The 17,814-nt window shown below is 37.1% G+C and overlaps 1 protein-coding gene across 3 annotated transcripts in view; it reads right to left on the bottom strand.

Moving 5' to 3' along the window:
• The window catches only part of NSD2 (nuclear receptor binding SET domain protein 2), a 123,844-nt gene extending 106,981 nt beyond the window's left edge, over positions 1-16,863 (bottom strand). For all 3 annotated transcript variants that reach the window (XM_051965984.1, XM_051965983.1, XM_051965985.1), the window contains exon 1: positions 16,766-16,863. The gene's annotated coding sequence lies outside the window, so the exon portion shown is untranslated. The remainder of the gene's footprint in view (positions 1-16,765) is intronic.
• Positions 16,864-17,814: the final 951 nt, after the last annotated feature.

Raw genomic sequence — 17,814 nt, forward strand, 5'->3', positions numbered from 1 at the left:
TCAAAAAATTTTTACAAAAATTTTTATAGATCTTTTCCATTTTCTCTTCATGTGTTACCCTCCTAGTTGAATTCTTAAATTCCCTCAGGACAACTGTTTAATTAGGTTTCTTGCCAAGCTCTATTTAATTTTATTTGCCCTCCAATGTGTCTAGCTGCTTTATGAAGTACAGTCTTTTCTCAACATTCAAGGGTTTTACATTTGTGGTTTTGTTTATTTATGGATTGACCATCAATAATTAAATGGGAATTTTTGGAGATTTGTGGTACTGTGGATAATCACAGACAATACACACATGAAAAGAAAACTTTAAAAAAAATTTTGTAAATCATAAATACTGTATATTAATAGTACTTTATCATCTGCTTCCATAAATATACATTCATAAATTAGAGTTGAATTTTATTAAAAGTTTCAGAGCTACAGACAATCACTGTCTTTGGGAATGCCTCTTCTTTGTCTCAATCACAATGATCCTTGTATCTTGTGCTTTTTGTAGAAGGAAATCCATTAAGTACTTGCTTCAACTTCTCAAACATGTTTCAAGAACTCTATACTATAAAAAGTGTGCAAAATACTAATTTTTCTCACACAGAAATTGTAACTTTTTTATGTGGGAATAGTGTACCATTTTACTTATTTTGGGTATTAAATAAATATGATCAGTATGATTACAAATAAAGATTTAGAGTGGGGCCAAGAGTTATTCACAGCTTTTAATATTCTCAGGGGTTCTGTGCCCCTAATGCCAGTGAATGTCAAACATCATGATCCTTTACTATACTTAGCATTAAGATTTCAAAAGCAAGTTTATTTTATGTGCCAATATTGTCCTCTACTGTCACCAGCGATTTCTAGTTTCTTTTAGTCTTATGACAATTAACTTTTACACTGATTAAACTTAAAGCAATAGTACTAATTTCTCTTGGTATCCATTCCTCTCTCCATCTTCCATTTCTTCAATATCAATAGTTTGTTAAAAAATCAGCATTAGAATCATTTTAATTGCATGCTATATCTTTTTCTTATTTTTTGTTATTCCTTCTAGTTTTGTATTAGTCCTTTAACAAGTCAGTGCTCTGATTCTACAAAAGATAACCAACTTAGGAGTGTCAGTGATATTAGTTGGTACTCCCCATGTCCAGTTCATTTCTCAAAGAAAGTTTTAATGATCTATGGGATATGAGACTTTCATCTAGAAAGGTTTCCGTTTTCACTTCTGAACAGTATTTCCTTTAAAAAAAAGGGGGGGGGGGATTTGCATCCTTTCCCATACCCACCTTTTTGGAAGATCTTACAGAGTTCTTGAATGGATTTCTCTCCTACCTTGTCCTTTGCAACAGATATTAGCAAATAATCTGCAATTATTTTTATGATGAAATTCTTGCAAACAGTCAACTACAGGATCAGATTTAGAGCTGGAAGTGACGTCAATGAATAAAACATTAAGTATTGACTATGTGCAAAGTATTGGGGATACAAAGAGCTAAGAAAGTACCTGCTCTCTATAAGATTATATTTTAATAGGGAAAGAATTTATACAACAGAATTCTCAAAAGTACACTAGTTTCTCTTGTTTTACATGAGAAGAAAATGAGATTTAAGTGACTTGACCAATGTTATACAAAGCAAGGTCATTCTAATTCAATTCCTCCAACTCCAAATTCAGTGCTCTCACCACACTTGACTCTTTTCTCCCTTCCCAATCTCAATTCTATAATTAATAACTTCAACTATATCTTGTTCTCTACACTCAAATCCTTTGCCTCTGGTACTATCATTCCTCATTCCTTATCAAACTCCAACCCTAGCTTATCATGACCTCAGATCTCAAGACCCACCTTTTCTTTTTACATTTTGTTAAACACATTGGAGGAAATCACTAATTTGTGCTTACTAGGTGTCATCCAAATTTGTTACATCTATTAACTGGGCTTCATATGACAAGTCAATTCTTCTATTCTTCCATAATTAGCTATACTGCACTCCTTAAAGCAGCTGTTTCAAACTTTTTCTTCCTTTCTTAAGTTTCCTGTATCTCTCCTCTCTTCTGCAAAGTACATAGCTTCCGGTGTTACCGAGAAAATAGAGGCCTATTCATCATAAGTTCCCTACATTTTAAAAATGATTGACATTAACCTCCATTCCCTCTTTCCTTCACTACAGTAGACAGAGGCTCCAGAATACTTAGAATCTTTATCAATCACATGCAATATTGCAAGAGATTCCAAAACAGTCTCTTTGCTTCTAATATTTCCCATATTCAATCCATCATCATCTGCCAAAATGATATTTCTTTTATTTTTATTCATTTAACTTAAATACAAAAGGCCAGAAAAAATTTTCATGCACACATAAAACCCTTAATTTCTAGTTGACAGATTTTTAGAAAAAGCAAACAAAAAAAAACCCCACTATGCAATAAATTCAAGACAACATTTTCAAAGCTACCCTGCTTTTCTGTAATCCCTTTCCCCACCCCATCCCACAACCAAAAGTAATATTTTTAAGACACATGTCTGATTACATCACTCAAATATGCCAAGTAACTTCCTCTGGATTTCAGGATTAAACAAAAATTCCTCAGTTTGGTACCAAGTCCTTCAGAATCTGGTTTCATCTAAATTCTCCTTCCAGATTCATTATACAATTATTCATCCCAGCATTTTCCCTGTACACAACTACATCTCCTACCTCCTTGTCTTTGCACAGGATACTTCCAATTCTTAGAATACATTCAGATCTTTGCTTTGAAGAATTCCTAGTCTTTGGCCCTCTTAAAGGCTCAGCTTCAGCATTAAGTCCAATTTGATGCCTCACTTCCAGCTATTACTGCCCCCTTCCCAGGAAACTACTTTGTATGTATTTTACATCTTCTTGTCCACTTCCCCCAATGCCTAGCATTGTACCAACACTAAAGAGCTTGGAATAAATCAGAATAGAGTAAACTAAGATACCAGAATTTAGCAAATTAAGTAGTAAGAAAGGGACTATAACACAGCTGTGTCTAAATATTAATGTATGTTCTTAATAATCATCCCATTTTCTCATCAACATCTTTTGAGAATAGTTTAATGTTCTCTCCTCTGTGAAACAAAGAGGTTAAAAAAAAAAGCACTTAAATTAATTGGAGGCAGCTAAATAGAACACTGGGTACAGTGCCAGGCTTGGAAACAAGAAGATCTGAGCTCAAATTCAGCCTCAGAGAGTATGTGTCAGAGACCAACTATGTGACCTTGGGCAAGTCACTCAACCTATTTGCTTCTATTTCCTCATCTGTAAAATAAGAATAAAAATATAGCATCTAGCCACTTAGGATTATTGTGACTATCAAATAAGATAATACTTATAAAATGCTTAGTATAGTGTCTGGGACAATGTGGACACTACATAAATATTAGCTATTATTATTACTATTGAGTTACACATTTACTGAAGCTTTAATGCTTATTACTTTTTTAGGCGTATAAGAACAGCTTGTCTTAAAAGTAGGAAGTTCTTCTTAGAAAGGCTTTCTCAATTCAATGAAGTTGGAAAATGGAAAATTTATAGAAATTTTAATGCCAAAGAAATTATCATAGGATTTTGGATGGTGGGATAGAGAGGAGATAGAATGGATCTAAAGCTACTACAGTAGTTTATTTTTATTTTTTTAAATACAAGTTTTTTATGTGTACTATTAAACGCCTACTACAAGGACCTGAACTTTAAAGAACCCAGATTTTATTTTTTTTTTGCCAGGTTTGTGAGGTAATTAAGTGTAAAACAAAAATAGAAATTACTATTGATAATTATAGCAAAACAAAAGTTACTTTGATTATCTGGATTTCATACTGTTGTTTGCCATACTGAATAGATACAGAGATCACCCAGTGAGAAAAGAAACTGAGAAAAAAATACTACATGGAATATTTTTTAAGTTTCATTTTCTAAACCGTTAATATTGAGTTTCTGCTTCTTCTGATACTTCATTTTGATTCTACTCATGGACCTCTGAAAATTGAGTTGACATACTGCACGCACCAAGTGTTTCTAACTATATATATATATATATATATATATTCATTTTAGGATTAGGTGTCAAAATGGATGCAGTGTCTTTGACCAGCCACAAAAGATGGAAAAATCCAAAAGAAAAAAAAAAAAAGGAAGCTAGAGATTATCAGGCAGCCAGATGATGCAATATAATATATATAATGTTGGACTGAAGAGGCATTTGTTAAAATCCTGCCTTAGACATGTATTAGCTTGGTTGAATCATAACTTTTTTTCATCAGTAATAAAAGTTAGCATTTATATGGCATTTAAAAAGTTCACAAAAATGTTTTACAAATATTTAATTTGAGCCTCACAACAACACTGGGAGATAGATGGTTTTGTTCTCCCCATTTTACAGATGAAGGAACTAACACAGACAGAGGTTAAATGATTTGTCCAGAGTCACACACAATTTAATAACTGTCTGAGGCTAGATTTGAATTCATGTCTTCTTGACTCCAAGCCTAGTACTAGAGTACTAGTTATAGTTATAATTAGTTATACAATTCTATTATGCTGTAGCAACAATTTAAGAAAATCCTAGTCTGTATCTCTAGATATTGGGAAGAAGTTTTGTAGTGTACATTTCAAAGTACTTCCCCAGGATCAATCAACTTCTAAGCAAACTGCTCTAATTCGAATGAGCTTGGAGACAGGAATGTCTTCCCAGTCAAACCCTGAGAATGAAGGATTAAAAGAAGGTGGTATTAGTTGACCTTTTAGTCTCCCACTATTGCTTATGTTTCTCAACTTTTTTGTCTTTCAGGTAAAGGTCAAGCCAATGTTTTCTTAACACCTCTCCATTCCACTTTTCTTATTTCCCCTTTCCCATGTAATGACTTCCCCTATTAGCATGTAAATTCCTTGAGATAAACGATTGTCCTTGCTTGCTTGTATTTATTTCTCAATGACTATCATAAAGTAATTTCGTAAATGTCTTAATTATCTTGATAATTTTATTGTACTTGACTGAATTATATTAAATTTTTTACCTTTGAATTATAGATTTGTAGCAATGAAATTCTATTACTGATCTTTTTTTTTCTTCTGTACCTACAAGCAGAATTATGTTCCAGAACTATTCCAACTTTAAGACCCTAAGTTCTAAAATTTCCTTTTTTCCAACCAGTTTATTATCTTTGTACTTCTCCTATTTCCTAACATCCTAAGCTCTATTCTGACCTATCCTTTTTCTACTCCTCTCTCCATATACTCCATTCTCATTCTAATTATACACACACACACACACACACACACACACACACACACACACACACACACACACACACACACACCCCTCTTCCTAGTTTTTTGTTTGTGTCCCTCCTTGATTTAGCCCCTGAATCTCCACTCCTCTAGGACTCATACCTAACTTGCACATTTCTATCTCTGGTAGTGTCTTTGTTCAATTCTGACAACATGGCTAAAGAATGTCATGAAACCATTCTAATTTCATGTAACATTTAAGGACTTTACTCATTTGGACCCAATACTTTTTTACTCCTCACTCATACTTCCTTCTCCCCTTTTTACCTGCCCTAAAATTTAAGCCATATACTTAACAATTCAACAGTTTTTCTGAAAAACTGAGGGTTTTATAAAATGTTAGTGTCCACTGAGTTTTGCCTTTGTCAGACCACATCTGAAAAGTATTCTATTCTGTTCCAAGCACCATATTTTAGGAAAGCTAAGTTGGAGAATGTCTAAAGGAAAGCAATCAAACAGGAGACTGGAAACCATGCCATTTGAAACTCAGTTGAAGAAGCTGGGAATGTCTAACTTGGAGAACAGAAGACTTAAGGGAACCATGACAGTTTAAGTACTGGAAGAACTATCATGTAAAGAAGTTTATTCTACTTATAGATGGCAGAACAATGGGTGGAAATTACAAAGAGGCAGATATAGGGTTCATGTAAGGAAGGAATTCTCTAAATTGAGCTACCTCAATTTAGAACTATGTCCAAAGGGCTATTAAAATTGTGCATACACTTTCATCCAGCAATGTCTCTACTGGGTCTGTATCTCAAAAGAGGTCATAAAAAAGGAAAAAGAATCCACATGTACAAAAATGTTTGTAGCAATCCTTACTTTAGTGGCAAGGAATTGGAAACTGAATAAATGCATATCAGTTGGGGAATGACGAAATAAGTTATGGTATATGAATGCAATGAATATTATTGTTCTATGACAAATAATCAACAGGCTGATTTTAGAAAGGCCTGAAGAGACTTGCATGAACTAACTGATGCTAACTGAAGTGATTAGAACCAAGAGAATATTGTATACAGGAACAAGAAGATTATATAATGATCAACAGTGTATGTAATGATAGATCTGGCTCTTTTCAACAATTAAGTGATTCAGGCCAATTCCAACAGATTTGTGATGGAGAGAGCCATCTGCAACCAGAGAAGAAGGCTGTGGGGACTGAATGTGAATCACAACATAGTTATTTTCACCTTTGTTGTTGTTTGCTTGCTTTTTTCTCCTTTGATACGATTTTTCTTGTGCAGCATGAAATATGTGGAAATTTGTTTAGAAGAAGTGCACATGTTTAACCTATATTGGATTACTTGTCGTCTAGGGGAGCAGGAAGGAAGGAAGTGAAAAAGAAAAATTTGGAACACAAAATTTTTCAAGGATGAATGCTGAAAACTATCTTTGCATGTATTTTGAAAAATAAAACGCTATTACAAAAAATAAAAAGTTACAGCTATCCAAAAATGGAATGAGATGACTAATAATGTTCTCTTTCATCTAATTATCAATTAGATATCAATTGTATCTAAATCAATATCTATTACATGCCTATATATCAGACACTGGAATAGCTAGGTGGCGCAGTGGATAGAATAACAGGTCCAGAATCGGGAGGACTCTTCTTCATGCTTTCAAATCCAACCTCAGAAAGTTACAATCTGTGTGACTTCAGGCAAGGCACTTAACCCTGTTTGCCTCAATTTCTCATCTGTAAAATGAGTTGGAAAAGGAAATGGCAAACCTCTCCAGTACCTTTGCCAAGAAAATTCCAAATGGGGTCTCAAAGAATCAACCAAAACTGACTAACAACTGAAGACCTATGTAAATTTGATTAGGTGATGGCAATATAAAAACAAAAATAAAATAGTTTTTTTGTCTCTCTCCCAAGAGCCATCAAGGATTATATGTACATTTATAAATATATGTAAAATTAATAAAATATAAGTTTTTTGGAGAGAAAAGCTGAGGAGGGAAATCAAGATAGGAAGCATGTAGAAGCTGGTAGTTGAAATGAGTTGTAAAGGAAATACAAGTTTCTAAAAAAAAAAAAAAGATAAGGGCATTTCAGGGACAAGGGACAGTTACTGTGCTCATTGATATGGGAGATGGAGTGTTGTTTCAGAGCAATAGCAAAAAGGCCAGTCTGGCTATGAAAGAAGTGGCATCAAATAAGACTGGAAAGAAAGGTTAGAGTCAGGTGTGAAAGACTTAAGTAGAAAGAGGGGCTTATATTTTATTCTAAAAGTAAGAGGGCACTAGTGGAGTTTAATTAAAGTAGGAAGAAACACATAACCCTTTCAGAAAAATTCTAAGATCATATAGTTAAAGATAGAAGAAACTTTAGAAACCATCAGGACCAACTCTCTCATTTCACAGATGAGGAAACTGAAGCCCAGAAAGATTATGCGACTTGCCCAAAGTCGCAAAGAAAATTAGGTGTCTGTGACAGGATCTGAATGTCTTAAGAGACAGGAGAAGGTGAGATTGGCTAAAATGACAGGAAAAGATAATGATGAATGTTGGAGGGGATATGGGAAAACTGGGACACTAATATATTGTTGGTGGAGTTGTGAGAACTAATCCAACCATTCTAAAGAGCACTTTGGTACTATGTCCAAAGGGCTACCAACACCCTTTGATCTATCAGTATCTCCAAAAGAGATCATAAAAAAGGGAAAGGGACCCACATGTTCAAAAAATGTTTGTGGCAGTCCTTTTTGTAGTGGCTAGAAACTGGAAAGTGAGTAGATGCCCATCAATTGGAGAATGGTTGAATAAGTTATAGTATATGAATGTTATGGAATATTATTATTCTATAAAAAATGACAAGAGGCTGATTTCAGAAAGGCCTAGAAAGACTTTTATGAACTGATGCTAAGTGAAGTGAGCAGAACCAAGAGAATATTATATACAGCAACAAGATTATGTGATGAACAACTGTGATGAACTTGGCTCTATTCAACAATAAGATGATCCCAATAGACTTGGGATAGAAAGTACCACCTACATCCAGAGAGAGCACTATAGAGACTAAATATAAACCAAAGCATAATATATTCACCTTTTTTATTTTTTGCTTGAGTTTTTTTTTTCCTTTTTGATCTAGGCTTTTTTGTGTATGCATGATGATTATAGAAATATGTTTAGAAGAACTGCACATATTTAACCTATATTGCATTGCTTGCTCTCCTGGGAGAGAGAAAGAGAGGAATGGAGAAAATTTTGGAACACAAGATTCTGCAAAAGTGCATCTTTGCATGTATTTGGAAAAATAAAATATTAAAATCAAAATGAATAAATAATTAAAAAGACAGAGGGCAATGAGAAAGCTCTTGATACATATAGTATACATACATACACACATATACATATATCTTTTTCAAGCAAGAAAGAAGGCTTTGAACTAGAGTTCAAAGTGTAGCCAGGCAATAAAATCAAGGGAGCCGACAGATATTGAAGAAGAATTGTTAAATTTGTCAAGTGACAATACTTGGGTTTAGGGAGATTCAGGAAATCAAAGGTGATACTAAGCACGAAAATCTGGATAACAAAAATGATGATGGTATTCTCAACAAAAATGGAATTTCACAAAAAGAGTGGATTTGAGGAAAGGAAACATGAATTTATTGCATTGAAGGTACTCATAAATGTTCTCATGATTTCACATGTCTAACTGATACTACATTTCTTGCCTTCTTAATGGGTGAGGAAGGGGATGGAAAATCAAGAACTCAAAAAAATGAATTGTTAAAAATAATTTTTTTTAAGTATTTATCTGGAAGCTGGAAGACTTCTTGTCAGGTATGCTTGAAAAATACATATTATCATTATTTTATGTTCTATATTATTTTTATTTAAATATTTCCCAATCACATTTTAATCTGGTTCTGGCCATATTTGGGAGTGTTGCTGACCAAAAAGCAGCCCACTATGGAGAAAATCTTTGGAATAGATACCCTCTGGATTCTCTTAATTCTGAGAGTTTGTGATTGTTCCCATTATATAGTGCTCAAGAGAAATTTAATGTTCTATACTCTTAACATATTTAACATGTATTGGTCTACCTGCCATCTGGAGAAGGAAGGAAAAAATTGGAACAAAAGGTTTTGCAACTGTCAATTCTGAAAAATTACCCATTCATATATCTTGTAAATAAAGTTATAATTAAAAAAAATTTAACGTTCACCAATATGAACATGCTCCGAACTTGAGCAACTAAAATGGCTTTGGAGGAACTGAAAATTAAAGTTATGTAATGAACTAAGAATTGCCTTTTTAAAATATGGAACAAATCATACCACTTACAAAGTAAGAGAAAAACACATGTTATACCCCATAATATACTATTGATATTTGGTCAACTATCACCGAAAACTGATTTTCCTGAAGGACTTTTATCAAGTTTCTATCTTGAATTTTTAATGACTTGATAAAAATAAAGTTAAAATATTACATTCAACTACCAAAATGTTTAACTTTAAATTAAATTTGATTCCATGTGACAATTGATTTCTCTGATTTCAAATATAAAGATACATAATGATTTACTGAAATCTGAAGACAACTAACAAGGCAGAGTGGTACCATATAAATAAATAAATAATGGTTTAAATTTAGAGATAGGTTTGAATCTTACCTCTCTCTGTCACTTACTAACCTGAATGATCTTAGGCAATTCTGACCTTATGATTTATTTTCCTCCCCTATAAAAGAAGGTAGGGACTAGATGATCTCTAAGGACATTTTTAGCTCTAAATCTTTAATATTACATCCAGTCTTGCTCTTCACTATTCACTGATTATGTTAGTACTTATAACATTACATATACTGACCTTGAGATACAGAAACTGAGAAGATATTAATGCCCGTGCTATATCTTAATATGATTTTAGAAATACAAAATTATCAAGTCTTTATTGAATACCAGCTAGCAAGCATTAGCAGCTATGTGAAGCATATTAATTTCATAAAGAAATACATCTCATCTATTTCAATAAGATCATAAAAAGTATAGGCATCTGAAAATTTGTCCACTACTATATCACTTCAAAATAGAAATCTGAAATACAAATCTGATTTAGAGTTGATTCCTGGTATTCTTAATCAGCATTAAAAACTTCATGAAAAGTAATCAACTCCTCCAAAACTTATAATGGTAAAACAAAGAGTCAAATGCAAACTGTCAAGTTGTCAATGTAAAACAATCTCATTTTTTGTTTGGCCAATAAGGCAATTGCTAAGGATCTCAAGGATTAAAAAAAGAAAAAATTTAATCAAACCCAATTTTACAGGCTATTATAGGAGGGAGAAAAAAGAAGAATATGCGAAGTTGAGTATTATCTACATAAAATAATTTCTCAGTATTTTTCTAACTATTTTTTTCATACTCTTGATTTGATAATAAAACAAAATGGCATTGGAAAGACATCTGGAGAACTGTCTAAAATGCCATTATTATGTGACACATGACCACATTAATCATTGAACTCCTAAAGGCCCAGAAATGTTCTTTTCTGTAAAAAGGAGACAAACTTGAGGAGTTTCCATCATCGGCACAATTAAAGGGCTGGATTGGACACTGTGCACTAATGAAGAGCCTGTTGTACTTCCAAGCCAGAAGTCTTAGGTCCAAATTCTAGCCTTCTATGACTATGAGCAATTACAGTATCTGCTTCTCTTTTTCTTCCTCTACCACACACAGCTATAAGAAAATTATACCTTGTAAGCTTTAAAAGTGCCATATAAATGACTTACTTTCAAGTTTTTTCCTTGTCATAAAATTCTATTAAAAGAAACAGGCTTCTAATTCATTTTATTCTGCATGCATACTTTATGAACATAATCCTGAAATATATAACTATTAGTACATTTATCCTAAATTGTAATTCTATGTACTCTAAGTAGATTTAAACATAAAAAGAAACATATGCTTATTATAAAACCAAACTTCTTCAAGTCATGCTCTCAAGTCATCAAATTTAAAGGTTTCACTTGATAAGATACCCTCCCAGATCAAATGTAGGCAACAAAAAGTGTGGATCACTTTCTTGGCAGCATTTGTATACACTACACATTGACTCACAACTTTTGACTTAAGAGTATTTTCTATTTTCTTATGAGTAGTTTTAATCCTAAAAATAAATTATTATTTATATTTCAGAGTTGTTCAGCCTAAACCATCAGTTTACAATTTGTCTCTTATGAACACATTTTAAAGTTTTTAAATGTTTTAAGAGAAATCTTCAACACTTGAATAGGTGTTATCAATTTATGATTTAAAGTAGTACACTAGACTAGTAAGTAACAAAGACCTGAGTTAAAATTCTATCTCAGATGCCTACTAGCTCTGTGACACTGGACCAAAGACTTAACACCTCTCAAATTTGTTTCATCTGCAAAATGGGGATAATAATCACATCTAACTTACAGGTTTATGGAGAAGAACAAATGAAATAACTTAAGTAAAGCATATTAATTTAAAGAACTATGCACCTAATTTAGTTAGTAAGCCTATAGAAATTTATTTATCCTTCTGGGTCTTCAACTACTAGCACCAAGTATACTATGGCATTCCATTGCTATTGGTCTTGATTTCCATACCACTCCAGAAACTAGTGAACAATTCTGACAAAATACACCACCACATAATTAACGGTATTTTTACTCAATATCCAGAGAAGTAAAAAGACCACAGAAGCCACCATAGTGTTGTCAAGAATGGTTTCCAGTCTGCCAGTTACTAGAGTTACTATTAGCCTGGTGGATAAAAGGCTCAAATCCTTCCTTTGCTATGTACCAACCGTGTGACCTTGGACCTGCCACTTAACTCCCAAAGTCCCAAACAGCTCTTTAAAGAATTCACAATAATAATGAAATTATAAGTCCACTACCCATCCCTAGAGCTACTAGTGAGGTATGTCGAAAGAAGCTTTAAATTTACACATTTTCCCAAAGTCTTTCTGCAGCATTAAGCCTTAACTTAAAAGACATCTGATATTTTAGCAAAACATTTTACAATTTCTCCTCTTGTGGAAAACATGAAGAAACAGAGGCTGGATGACAGAACTGAGTCTATTCAAAACCAGCTACATGGTCAGACCTAAAGAATTAATAGGCCTACCAAGATAATTAATTGGAGTGAAGCCTGTAAAGCAATATATAAAGGAAATATAAATGACAATATAAAAAGGAAAAAAATATATGTTAAAATGAAGTCAAATGCTAAGCAATTATAAAAACCCAGTTTTGATCCCCCGTAGAAGGCTAGTCAGTCAACAAACATTTATCAAATGCTTACTATGTGCCATGAAATGAATTAAATGTTGGAGAAGGGACAAAGGAAGTACCTACTTCCCTTTGTTAGTGGGTGTCAAAGGAAACCAAGAGTGTTACACGTTACACTATCGGTACCTGCATTGCCCTGGTTGGCACAGCTTAACTACTTATTGCAAGAAAATGCTTTTTGGGTTGGGTTTGGGGGAGCTCTAATAGGGATAAACATAAGTCAGGCACTCAAGTTCAAAAAAACAACTCCACAAGATGGTAGAAGACACTGATCCTTTCACAGCTAGATTGCACAGGAGATAATTATGGGCCTACAGTCAGAAAAACATGAGTTGGAATTTGACCATAGATGCTAACTGTATAATCATAAGCAAGTCACTTAATCCTGTTTGCCTCAGTTTTCTCATCTATAAAATGAGTTGGAGAGAAAAATGGCAAATCACTCCAGTATTATTGCCAAGAAAACCCCCCAAAGGAGTCAGGAACAGTAAGATATGAATAACTGAACAACAATAAATAATTTGTCTTTAAAATACCTGGGTACGGACTACAAGCTTAAGACGAATCATCAGTATGTAATAACCACTGACATCTATTAATACTTTTAAGATTTACAAAACAGTTTACATACATTATCTAACTGGGCTATCAAAGTACTATTATTGTCATTTTACAAATGCAGCAAATGAGGCTTAGAAAAAGGAAATGATATGGTCATATAAACTACTAGGTGTCAGAGGCCAATTCTTCTGTCTTGGTCAGAGACTATATGTTAAATATTGTATTCCATTCTGGGAGCCTCATTTTAGAAAGGCTATTCATCAGCAAAATATTCAGAAAACAACTAAGATGGTTAAGGGGCCAAGATTATGTCATATGAAGATCAGGTAAAGCAAATAGGATTGTTCAGTCTTCAGAAAGAGTAATTATCAGGAAATATATAAAGGGACAGCATTGTCCTGGTTGGCCCCTGAGGAGAAAACAGAGTACCACCTATGTAATGAGAAAGCGAAAAGAAAAAATTTGACAATGAAAAAGGCCTTTAGCAATTACAACTATACAAAAGTGGCATGGATGGAAGCAGTGGATTCTCCCTCACTAGAATTCTTTAAGCAAAGACTAACATCTAACAAGGTAGATCCTGTAATAGAAAGGATTACTGCAGAATATAGGTTGGAATAAATGCATTCTGTAAATTAGATATACACGCTTACCTATTTTAGTCAACTAAAAAAAAAAAAAAACACCTCATTCTTTAGTTAATACTTCAGTTCAAAACTTGTTGGTTCTTCTTGGTCCAATATCTTTATATTTAAATAAAGTTCTTCCCTCAGTGGTTAAAAGGAAAATCAAAGTTCAAGCATGAAGACCCTCTACAAATCATTCTGGGACTTCCTTACATTCTTTAAAGAAAAGAGTACATATATTTTATGTTTACTTTTATAATTAGGTATCAACCTAGTCTACAAGAAAGCATGAAAATGCTACTGAAAGATTTATTATTGAATATATGCTCTTTATAAAAATCATGCAACGATTTCACAATTTTCTATGCTCTTACTGCTACCCTCAACCTAAAATATGTGCTGTGCAAATATTAAAATGGAAAAAAAGAAGAGGAAATGACTCAAAACTATGGTAATCCTCTGTTTCCAAATCTAATTTGCAGCTACTATCACTATATATAATAAGGGATATAATTTTAAATTTCATACTAAGAAAAAGGACAGTATACTCCTTTTAAATCATGAATATGCACTGTGTAAAAACAAAGAATATCTTAAATGTATTTAAGCAACTACATTCTAGATTTGGTCATGAATAGCAATTAAAGAGAAATACACATTACTGTTTAATGGCACTTTAAACAAGCTCATGAGAATTCCTTATCAGTATTGAAGTAGTTCTCTCTTGGTTTGTCACCTGAATTCATATGCAAACTCACTTTATATCAGAGCAGTAAACTGTAATCTTAATTAACTGAATAAAATGAACCATGTTTGAATGCAACACCACCAACCAACCCAAATTGTGTTTTTTATATCACAATGACCCCAAAGTCTAAAATGCCAATAGGCTAAATTACTGAGTTACCAATGTACTTCATCTTTACATTGTGTTTCAATACAAATGGCATATCAAATATGAATATTTTAACACATTTCTATGACAATATTGTACATGATTATTCTCAGTCTTTCAGTCAAACATAACCAGATATACCTTTTTAGTATCTTGATTCAGCAATACTAATTTCTGCAGAATCAAAATACAATGTCTGTAATTGGATAAAAAGATCCCTTAAAATAAATACTAATGGAGTACATTAACTCGTCAAAATAATTTTTAAAATGACATTTTAACAGCTAGAGCCAACAAGTCAGAAAAATTTCACTAGTCAGTATTAGCTAACTTCAGTTTGACAAAGGAAGAGCCTCACACTACACTTTGAAGATAAAAACAAAAATGTTAACTAATACCCCACTAGACTTTGAACTACATATGACAAGCTATTCTAAAAACTTCCAAGGCCTATAAACTAGAAATCTTTCAAAACCCTGCTTTATTTTCTTTTCCTGTGAATTAAAATGCTCAGCAGAAGCAGCAGCCCTTAACTCCCCCTTCAGACGACAAATGGCTATAAAACCAAACACGAATGGCAAAGCCAAATAGATTCAGGAAACAAACCTCTCATTCTCTTCTAGGCTCATTTAGAACCAGCAAAATGTGTTCATGTAGATTTTTTTTTTTAATTAGAATGTGCTTCTTTTTAAATAGACATTAAGAATTTTATGCATACTCGTTCAACAACGATTTGATTTGGCTCTTTACTTATTCCTTACTCAAAGGAGAAAGACAAGTTATCATTCAAGCCAAGGAACAACTACCTAGAAGGATTTGGAAATAAGTCTCATACCTGCAGAGCTCTCCAGCTTTCTATCACTCAGTATCATTGTTAGAAATAAAGGTCAGTAAAACACATACACATTAAAAGAGGCTCAGATTCCTTCTGTCACCCACACCCTTCGGCTCGTGATTCTGAGTGACACAGGTGCAGCCGGACCGAAATTGAGGCTTTAAGAAGAGGATCATCCCCTCGTTTGGTGTAGGGATAAAGGATCTGGATCTAACATGGCTGCTTCCCCACCCCACCCCCCTTCTTCTATACAGGCTGCGAGAATTAGAGAATTACATTTTCCCTGACTGCTGCCAGATCATCCCCAATCTCATCCAGTATAAAAAGGCAGCACCCGGGCTCCCTGGAACCAATTCATTTATAGCAATAAATATAAGAAAGGGTCATACAAAGCGCCGGGGGAGGGCGGGCAGGAGATGTGCGGCTGGGGGGGGGGGGGGAGGGAGACGCGCAGGAAAATTACCTACCCTCATCATTTCATTTAACCTAGGGCTTTTTTTTTTTTTCGCCAACATGTGTGCGCGCCCTCCTTGGGGCAACTCTGGGAAGGGGGAAGTGACCGTCCTCCACGACGCCCTAACCACCCCCCTCCCCAATTCCATACCGCTTCATGGGGGGTGGGGAGGAGAAAGGCATCTAAGCCCCCTCCCCAAACTCGAAGAGATGTCGGCACACGGCGTGTGCACTAGCAGCCCGCTAGAGGGTGGGGGTGGGGGTACTGCCGCTGGATCCCGCAGCTGCTCCCCCCAATCTTTACCCCAGCCCTGCGGGAGATGGGGGGATGGAGGGGGAGGGGAGGTAAGGGCAACTCCAGGCACAACCTACAGCCTCCTCGGGATTTTGCAGGCAAATAGAAGGACTCCACCAGCCTCCCCAAGAAGAAGACTGGGAGGTTGGGGGTGGGGGGAGAAGCAGGGAGAGGAGGGAGTGGAGAGAGAAAGGGAGGAAGAGAAGGGAGGGATGGAAGGGGTGGCTAGGAGGGAAGAAGGGGAGGGTGGGATCACAGTCTGCCCCCACCCCCGACCCCTCACTACCTACCCGCCCCTTGCCAGGCCCCGAGGAGACAACCCCGGCCCCCACCCCAGCGCCGGGAACCCCCAGCGCGCCCGCCGGCCCCTTCCCCCCGCTCCGCCCCGCGCGCCCGCCGTTGCCCGGGCCGCGGCGGTTGGGGAAGTCGGTTAGGCCGGGGAGGGGGGAGGGAGGAAGAGTGAGGAGGGGGTAACTAGGGCTAGAGGCCGAAGGCCAGGGTGCGGGGTTCTCAATGACCTGTGCCGTGTCGCATCCTCTGAGGGGGCGGCTTCGCTGTAAGGCGGCGGCTCCGCGGGAGGGAGGGGAGCCCAGGCTCCCGGGCGGTCGGCTGGAAGGAGAGCGGCGGCGGCGGCAGCGGCGGCTCCTGCAGGGGTCGGCACCGACAGACGGACGGACGGGGCGGGGGCGGGGGAGGGAGGAGGGAGGGGGACTGGCGGCGGCGGCGGAGGCGGCGGGCGCTCCGAGGGGGTGGGTGGGTGGTTGGGGGGGGCGGGAGGGGGGGGAGAAGCGGCTCGCCGGCCGAGGCTGAGGCTGCTCCGCGCGCGCCGGCGCCGACCCCGCCTCCCGCTCCTCGCCCTGCGGCTGCCGCAGAGAGAGAAGCAGCGGGAAAAGTGCGCGCCTCTGATTGGCTGCCAGCCTGGCGCTGCAGGCGGACCGGGCTTTTCAAATCCCCTCAGTGCTGGGCTGCGGGGGAGAAGGGGAGGGAGGGGCAGGGGCTGGGGTAGGGGTGGGAAGGGCAATGCGCGCGCCAGCCGCCCCCCCCCGGAGCGCGAAAGGCCGGTGCGCGCGCACGGGAGTCCGGAGGTAGCTAGGAAAGAAAAAAAGGGGGAGGAAGAGATGGGGGGAGTCCTCGAGGAAACGCAGCAAAAAAAAAAAAAAAAAAAAAAAAAAAGGATGGGGAATGTAGCTAGGAGATGAGAACGAGCTCTGGAACGTGGTGACGTCCTGTTCCCTGCACCCAATCAGCAACGTCCTCCTGGCTCTCCTCCACCCCCACCCTCACCCCCTCAACTCCTCTTCCCTCCTCCTTCCCCTGGTTCCCCCGCCTGGCGGAATCGCACCAGCCCTAGCTCCTTCGGGCGATTGTCGCTGCCGGGCTGAGTTCGCGCGCGCTGAATGGAACCCGGTGACGTAGCTCCCCCTACACCGATACCCCCCTTCCCCCAGCCGAGCCGGGCAGCCCGCTCCATGCCTAGGGAATTCTGCTGGAGGAATCGCCGCTGCTTGCTGCGGCCCGGGCTGCAGCCCAGATCCCAGGTGCTGGCCGCGGGACGGCGAGGGCGAAA

The sequence above is a fragment of the Antechinus flavipes genome, chromosome 6 (genome assembly GCF_016432865.1).
Source record: "Antechinus flavipes isolate AdamAnt ecotype Samford, QLD, Australia chromosome 6, AdamAnt_v2, whole genome shotgun sequence".
NCBI classification, from domain to species: Eukaryota; Metazoa; Chordata; class Mammalia; order Dasyuromorphia; family Dasyuridae; genus Antechinus; species Antechinus flavipes.